The sequence below is a fragment of the Carlito syrichta genome, unplaced genomic scaffold (assembly GCF_000164805.1).
Source record: "Carlito syrichta isolate Samal-C Ts95f unplaced genomic scaffold, Tarsius_syrichta-2.0.1 Scaffold314838, whole genome shotgun sequence".
NCBI classification, from domain to species: Eukaryota; Metazoa; Chordata; class Mammalia; order Primates; family Tarsiidae; genus Carlito; species Carlito syrichta.
Genome location: NW_007258934.1, coordinates 228432 through 237312, shown reverse-complemented (window position 1 = coordinate 237312; position 8881 = coordinate 228432). Strand labels below are relative to the sequence as shown.

Genomic DNA, 8881 nt, shown 5'->3' with positions numbered 1-8881 from the left:
AGTGGCCACTCACACAGACCACGACAACGGTGCACTCACTGTTGTCGCTGCTCAGTGACCTTTCTTACTATAGCGAGTCATAGGGTTTTTACTAACAAGTCTTTTAGATTCTTTGGTGTTTTGGGGGCATACCCATACTCATGCGGTGGTCTACAGACACTTGCAAATGGACAACACCACCCCACATAGATAAGTCCTCCCCCCGCCGCCCCGGGGTCACCCTGTGGATGCTTCTCTTCTCTTGCCCATACTTTGATTTCTTGACCCCTCCTGGCCAGATCTCCATTTATTCTGTGAAAGGGCCATAGGGCAAAGTGACCTCCAAATGCAGAAGGAGCCAAGAAGCCAAAGAAGGAGGCAGACAAATAGTTTGTTTGTTTTGGATGATTTGAGGAAATGTTCAGACAGAAGTGTGGTTTTGGGCAAATTTCTGGAACAGGCAAGAATGCTATATGCATCACAGTCTATAATTTGTGCAATAAAATCAAGGTTGCTTTGATCTAAAAGCAGGAATACATATTCTTACACTAGAGACAGTAGATAAAGTAGAAATCAGGAGACATTCATGGGACTGGGGCTAATCAGAAGTCAACATGGCAGATCAGCATCCAAGATGGAGTCACTTTTGTCTCCACAATAGAGAAGACTGAGGAAAGCAGGTTTTTTGGAGGGGTGTAGGAATCAATTAGGAATTCAGTTAAAGAGATGCTAATTTTGAGATAGCTACCAAGAATTCAAGTGTTGTACTGAAGTTCTTGAGTAGGCATGAGGGGGTGGGATCTAGCTCACAGGTAGAGGACAGGACCATGGACAGTTTATCCCAAGCACATGGAGATAAGATAAAAATATGGGTGCAGATACAGGTAGACTGATGGTTGGGGTGGTGGAAACATGTTGAAGTTCTCTTATTGCTTTTATTTTCTCAGTGAAAGAAGCAGCAACATCATCTGTTGAGAGTGAGCATAAAGGAGAAGTCATAGTGGCCTAAGAGCAAAAAAGATGTGAAGTAATCATCTAGGAGAATGACAAAATGAGTGGATTAGAGAAATATGGTAGAAGTGTATTTGTTTGGTGCTTATGAATTTAAAGTCAGACCAGTCAGCATGGTTGCTTGTTTATCTCCAGTCTGTTCACCTAACAAAGTCTTCTGGTTCAGGGTCTTTCACAAGGCTGCCATCATGGTGTTGGCCTAGGACTTAGCTGGGTTTTCTGCTTCAAGGTCGTACCAGATGGCATTCAGGCTGTCGGTTCTGCTGCATTCTCACCTGACGGCTTGATTGGAGAAAAATCCACATCCAAGCTCCCTCTGTTTCCTTGCATTTGCAGAATTGCAAACCTCAGGGTTTTGTTGTTGTTGTTTTATTGTTTGTATTTTGTTGGCTAGAGGCAAACCTCTACTCCTAGAAGCTGCATTCAGTTTTCTGCCATGTGGCCTTCTTCTTTGGCCATTCATAGCATGGCAGTTTGTTTATTCAAGGCCGGAACTGTGAGAGTGAGTCTGCTGGCAAAAAGTAGTCTTACATAATGTAACATAATCCTGGGAGTGACATCCCTCACCTTTGTCATATAGCATAATGTATTCAAGGGAGAGAATATCCTGTCACTTTTTCCATATTCTATTAGAAACAAGTCACAGGTCCTGTTCACCCTTAAAGAGAGGAGATTATATTAACCCTTTCCAAACCTGGATCATTCTATTTCCAATACCTGATACCCACCAAACCAAACTTAGCTAATGTTATTTTTTAAAACAAAAACAGAGCTCTTATGTGGTGTCAGAAATAACTCTAAACACATTAAAAATATTAATCCTCACAGCAATCCTAGTAGGTTGGTGTATATTTATGTGGGTCTTATTAATGCTATTCTTTTTTTTTTGAATTGGAGTCTCACTCTATCATCCCGACTGGAGGGCAGTGGCATGCTCCCGGCCGCCGCAGCCTCGACCCGCTGGGCTCTGGCGGATCAGAACTGCCTCAGCTCTCAAGTAGCCAGAACTACAAGCACGCACTACCACGTCCGGCTAATTTTTGATTGATTGTAGAGATGAGGTCTCGCCAAGTTGCCCGGGCGGGTCTCGAACCTGCAGGCTCTGGCAGTCCACTCACCCCGGCCTCCCAAAGTGCTGGGATTCCAGGCTGAGCCACGGAGCCCGGCCTATGTAGGTCTTATCATTGCCATCTGGGAAATGAGGCACAGAGACACAAGTTCACTTGTTGAAGGCTGTTAAGCTAGAACTGGAGAGCCAAGTTTCAAACTCACGCTGTCTGGCTTCAGAGTTCATGTTCTTACCTACTATATTAAACAGTCTAAGACAAATTAAATGAATAAACAAACACTTCTGGGGGACACAGGAAATAATTACCCAGCAGCTCTGAGAACCTAAGTAAGTTTCGAGACTACAATCTCATCATTCAATTTTGATGTCAAGCCAGTTGGCACTACCAGATACTTTTATCGTGATATTGTTTTTTTCTTCCATTATATTAAGCAACATAGGCCAAGAGTAGACATGGAGCCTGGAGCAAAAAATGTTGAGGAATTTCTTATTGTGCCTGAGATTTCTTAAAAGTATTTTTGTCTTTTCCTTATTTAAAGATTTACCAGGAAAATATAAATTAACTATAATCTGTTGCGGATTCATAAAAAAGGAATAGGTGACCAGGAAATGTCTCTGGAAAAATTAACTTGCTCATGTCACTCCTGTTGAGTTGAGAAGCATAAGTGATAAAATGCATAATAAATTCAAGCATATTACATGACTACAGTAGAGTTGAAGAAAGCATATTATGAGAGATCATTCACATCTGAGAAACCTAATTATGGAAGGTCAACAGCAAGGCAGAGGTGGGTGGCTGAGCAATGACCAAGTAGGTGGAGAGGCAAATTTGGAGCAAAGTATGTTGTCTGTCTGGTTTCAAGGTAGGTCAGATGTCATTCTAGGCTGTTTCTGAGGAATTTCCCCTAGAGACAGCATCACTGCGTGGCTACTTGCATTAGAAAGATCCAGCCAAGATCTTTCTAATGGCTTCCAAGAGTAGGCATTCAATATTTGTCCTAGGACTCATGATGGTAATGATCTGTTTAGCTCTAAGAGGTGAAAATATATTAGAATAATTTATTATGGTGGTTGAGGCTTTTAATGATTAGATGACAATGATGATGGTGATGATGATTAGAGTTGGGGGTCTCACTCTGTCACCCTTGCTGGAGTGCAGTGGTTTTATAAGAGCTCACTGCAGTCTCAACTTCCTGGGCTCAGGAGATCCTTCCACCAAGTAGCTGGGACTACCACACTCAGCAATTAAAAAAAAATTTTTTTTTTGTAGAGATGAGGTCTCGCTATATTGCCTAGGCTGGTCTCGAACTCCTGGGCTCAACCAATCCTCCTGCCTTGGCCTCCCAAAGTGCTTGGATTTCAGACATGAGCCACTGTACCTGGCCTGATTGGATTATTTGTACACTCACCAGATAAACTGTTATATAGCAGTAGATCAACTTTTAATTCTGCTTCTGCTTCTTAACTACCTGTCCTGTCCTTCAATAAACCACTTCATTTATGAGAAATGTCTCCTTATCTATGAATTAAAGGAGATGGACCAGATAATCTCTAGGACTAGGAAAGGAACTTAAAGTCCACTCCTCCACAACATAAAAGCCATACCTCAGTGTGGAGTCCTGAGGCTGTGTATCTCCTATTATTATCATACATTAACACTCTCTTATTTACTTTCTCTTCTGTTCATTCCATTTTGTTATTTATATACTTACTCTTCTTTGTATACACTCTCAGCGTCCCACCCATTGTAGATGCACAAAGACTTCTCTGTCAGCTTTCCAGATCCAAACTCTGTGAAAAATTGCCTATACTTTAGGAGGGTGTAGAAAACACTGAGTTTTTAAAAAATGGCCATTTACTAGGGTGTATTTGTCATTTCACAGTATTTAAAGCACACCCTGAACTACAGAAAATTTATAGTGTCGAAGGAGTGGTGAGCTAAGTCAGGATGATCTCCTGGGAGGATGAAGTACTCATGTCCTAGGAAACTGTCAACGTCAGAACTCTAATCCCTCCACCACCCCTTTGTTTGTAGGCTCTTGGAAACGGTGATCTCATGATTGCTCAGGACTTTTCTTAAAACGAGCCTTGGGCTGAACCAGACTCTCCTGATGCATCATATATACTGCTGGGCTATAAGTTGGGCATTTTTAGAAGCTTAGCGTACTGGCTGAGGTCACTGCATTCAGGACAGTGACGGGGAGATTCCTCTGGTGTGACCTCACTAATACCTGCCCATGGTTAGAAAAGTCTGGGTGAATCATCACCAGTTGTACGAAGTAAGAGAGCGTGAGCAGAGACACTGACACATATCTGGCATGGCTGCAGGAAAAACAATCCAGCAAGCAGTTCTTTAGGTTGTTAACATACCTGCTTTTCTGAAATTAAAAAAGAGTATTCTCCTAATTATAAAATAATTTCCACTGAAGCGAATTTAGAAAAAACCCCTCAAAAGCATCTGAAAGAATATAAAAATCACCATAAGCCTATTGTCCCTAAAAGACAAAACATAAAACCTATTGTTGTGTGTTCTTCTGAATTTTAAAATTTTTTTTTAGTAATGGCTCATTTTAAACATCTCTCCTGTAATCCAAAAATGATTCGGTTTTTTTAAATTAGAAAATATAGTTTATTTAAAAGTAAACTAGAGAGAGAGAGAGAGAGAGAGAGAGGGAAAGATTCACTTCCCCAAGGTGGGGAAGGGGGACAAAGCCAGGAAGCATGGAAGCGTGGCGACAGCCATAACTTAAAGAGCACATGGCCACACCAGAGTCTAGCAAGGCAATGGCCATGTTTCTATATTTTTAATAAAGTTATTCCATTTATTTTTCTTTTCTTTCCTTCTCTCATTCATTTATTCACATAACATTTATTGAATAGCCACAGTGTGCTAGACCTTTTCTCTTTTAATCCTCATTCCAACCACATAAGATGTATTATATTACTATCTCAATTTTGCAGATGAGGAAACTGAAATTCAGGGAAATCTGTTGGTTTATTACTACCTACCTCTTCCTTCCTTCCTTCCTTCCATCCATCCATCCATCTAATCTATTCATCTATAGATGAAAGTATTATCTGTTTATTTTTTGTAAAACCAAGCTGAGATCATAAAATATTACTAAAAACATATACCTTTTGGTAAATACTCCCTTTTCAGTGCTTCTAATTTCACAGCAACCCCTACATTTAATATTTAATAGCAAGCGCTAGGTAGATATCTCACTTTCTAAGTTGTTTGCTCGAGGACAAATTCTTTGGTCTTTTTCATTAAGGAGACAGCAGAAGTTAGAAAAGATGATGGTGTTGCGTCCATCTCCAAGGCTGAGTTCGAGGGCAGCATCCTGTAAGGAGTGTGACTGTCCCTTGCCTCCTAACTCTCTTTCCCAAATCATGTTGGCCTGTCCCTTTGGGAAACTTCTTCATTCCTTTATTCTCTCCTTCCTCTGGGCTCTGAAATCCTTTGTGCATTTGCCATGGAGCTTATGGCTACCTTGAAAAAGGAGCATCTGTCCTCTCTCTGTTATTGTACTGTTAAGTCCTTTAGGTCACAGAATCTTTTGATTTCCCCATGGTGTCTATCACAATATCTAGCACAGAATAACCAAATAAACACATTTTGAACAAACATCAATTTGTTTTCTTTTTTGTTTTTTCTTTGAGTTGGAGTCTCACTCCATCACCCAGACTGGAGTGCAGTGGCTGCTCCCGGCCACCACAGCCTCGACCCGCTGGGCTCTGGCGATCCTTCCACCCCAGCCTTCCCAGTAGCTGGAATTACAAACGCGCGCTACCACGCTGGGCTGATTTTTGACTTATTGTAGAGACGAGGTTTCGCCAAGTTGCCCAGGCGGGTCTCGAACCCGGGGCTCAGGCAAACCACTCACCGCAGCCTCCCAAAGCACAGGATTACAGGCTGAGCCACCGAGTCCGGCTAATCTATTTGTTTTCTATTGAATGCCGAAAACATGCCAGTCCACTCTTAAGAGAATAGTTCAACCTCAGAGACATCTGTATGTAAACATCAAAGGTTTCCAGGCAATCCCTACTCCTTACAGGTTCCTGTACTCTTCATCTAAGACTGTTTCTAACTAGAAGACTGAGAATCAGAGAAAAACACTTCCCTATTGGTATTTCTGTCCCAAAGAGGCACAGCTGCCACCCAAAACAGCTGTGGTGGCATTTGCAGCTTCTCAGGTGATGTGACATTCTGACTGGTTGCCAGAGGACACGTGATGTGGGACAGGCATACTACTATGCTGACTATGACACCCAGAGAACTTGCAGAACAATGTAAAATTCTATGCATCCTTTACCCAAATTCACTAATTGTTAGTATTTTCCTCCATTGCCTTATTATTATTTACTTTGTCTTCTAAATTTCCTCCTCACCATCCCTGCCCTCCTGTGTATGTACACATATATATTTCTTTCTGAACCATTTAAGAATAAATTGCAGGCATCATGCCCTGTTACCCCTAAACAGTTTTGTATGTGTTTCCTAAGAACACAGACATCCTCTTATGTAACCACTGCACAATGATCAAAAATATATATATATATTTAGTGGTATGCTCACATCCACAACACACAAGAAACAGTTTCAGAATTTTTCCACTTGATCAAGCCTCTTTTGCGGCTTTCAGGAAGGTTTTTATATTCTCATACAGATTTTGCACATTTTTAGTTAGATTTACATGTACTTTATTTTCTTTTTTGCTATTATAAGTAGATTTTTCTCTAGCCAGGCTTGGTGGCTCAGCCTGTAATCCCGCGCCTTTGGGAGACTGAGGTGAGTGGATTGCCTGAGCCTGCGGGTTCGAGACCCACCTGGGCAACAAGACCTCATCTCTACAATAAATCAAAAAATCAGCCGGGCGTGGTAGCGCATGCCTGTAATTCCGGCTACTTGGAAGGCTGAGGCGGAAGGATCACTGGAGCCCAGCAGGCGAGGCTGCGGTGGCGGGGAGCGGCCACTGCACTCCAGTCTGGGCGACAGAGTGAGACTCCAACTCAAAAAAAAAAAAAAAAGTAGATTTTTCTCTACCATCCTATCTTCTAACTGGTTATAATTTATGTATATAAAAACTATTATAGATGTTCATTTTATTCTAGACACTCATTTTATAGCCTTTACCTTACTGAAATATTTTTATTGTTTGTTAGTCTTATTGTGGACGCTCTAGGGTTTTCCAGGTATTCTCTCATGTCTTTTGCAAACCCAAATAGACTTACGCTTTTTAAAAATTCTTGAAAGTACTTACAATTCGAATTTTTTTCTAATTTTTAAGCCTCTTATGATTTCTCTCATCTCACTTCACTAGCTGATACCTTCAATGTCATGTTAATTAGGGCGAGCATCCTTGCCTTGTTCTTCCCAAACAGTTCTTAAAATACCATGTGTATAAAAAGCATTTTTACTTTTTACAGTAAAAAGGTATAAAAGTTCCACCCTTTTTCTTTAAAGCGTTTTTAAATAATAATTTTGTTCTTTATTGATTCATTCATCTCAGATTTATGGAATGCCTATGATAATCCACGCATTATCTTAGGTTCTATTTCATTTAATTTTTACTATACTCATATGAAGGAGGCATTATTCTCATTTTATATGGGAAGAAATTGGAATTTAAAGAGATTAAATGACTTACCCCAAATCACATAGCTAGTAGGGACAGAATTATGACTTTGAATCTGGGCCTCTTAAGTTCGAATTTTTTGACATAGAGTCAGCACTCAATAAGTAAATAAGAACTAAAATTTACACAACGTTTACTCTGTTCTACATACTTTATTTGTAGTAATTGGTTTAATCCTCACAATAACCCTAAAGACATTTTTATGATTGTCTGTATTTTTATAGATGAAAAAACAAATGCATAAGAGCTAACTAGCTTGCCAGAGATCCCAAGCAATAAAAAAGCTGGAATTTTCTTCATATCCCATGCTCTAAACCAATCACTACAATATAAATCTTTCAAGTAAATGAACGACATTCTGGAATTATGAAAAATGGAGGTATCCAATCTCCAGAATGTAAATCTACCAGCACTACTTACCAAGTTTAGGTTTTTGTGTTGTTACTTGATGCAGTGCACAGTGGCGAATATATAACCTGCATGTGACATCCACACATGCTAATGTAACAGGACTGTAAACACTGGTTCTGGGATGGCCTTGGAGATCGGCTAGGCCAAACACCATCTCCGTGCAGAATCCCAAGGCTCAGCATGGTTAAGTCCACAAACACAACGCTGACCTCTGCTTACCACTACACAAATTACCTAATACGTTTGCTTGCATTTCCTCTCTCCTTTAGGGTCGGTTTGTGTAAAAGGAAGCAGGCCTAGCTTCACCCACGTGGGACCCACAACCCACCAAACAGAGGGAGTCTGGGCCCTGCCAGGCATCTGGCAAACTCAAAACAAAATAACTAGCACAAGGTCAGAGAGCATGCCAGGCCCGCCCAGGTTTCTCTGCAAACAGATCATCGCTCTTTCCCAACCGCCCGCGTGGGTGCTCGGATTCCGCAGCCCTGAGGACACAAGTTCCCTGTCCATCTCGGCAGCCCGCTTCTGGACAGGGTATGCGCCCCGCACCGCTGGGCCCGGGGGACGACTGAATCACAGGCTCGCACCGCGCAGTGCAACCCACGGACAGCAGGGATCCTAGCATCAGCGTGGAGGTCTCCACGCCAGGCGGGGCCTCGCCCCTCCCAGCGGACGCAACCGACACCCCTCAACAACCAGCCAGTGCGCTGGGGCGGCGGGGCCGGCGGCTAACTGCCGGCCCCGGGGCCAGAGACTGACTGACGCGTTAGGC

General features: G+C 41.9%; 1 protein-coding gene across 1 annotated transcript in view; it reads left to right on the top strand.

Annotated features, from left to right (window-relative positions):
• Window positions 1-200: 200 nt before the first annotated feature.
• UAP1 (UDP-N-acetylglucosamine pyrophosphorylase 1) overlaps window positions 201-8881 on the top strand; it is a 51076-nt gene continuing 42395 nt past the window's right edge. Inside the window, exons 1-2 of the mRNA XM_021705936.1 lie at window positions 201-215; window positions 6933-6938. The gene's annotated coding sequence lies outside the window, so the exon portion shown is untranslated. The remainder of the gene's footprint in view (window positions 216-6932; window positions 6939-8881) is intronic.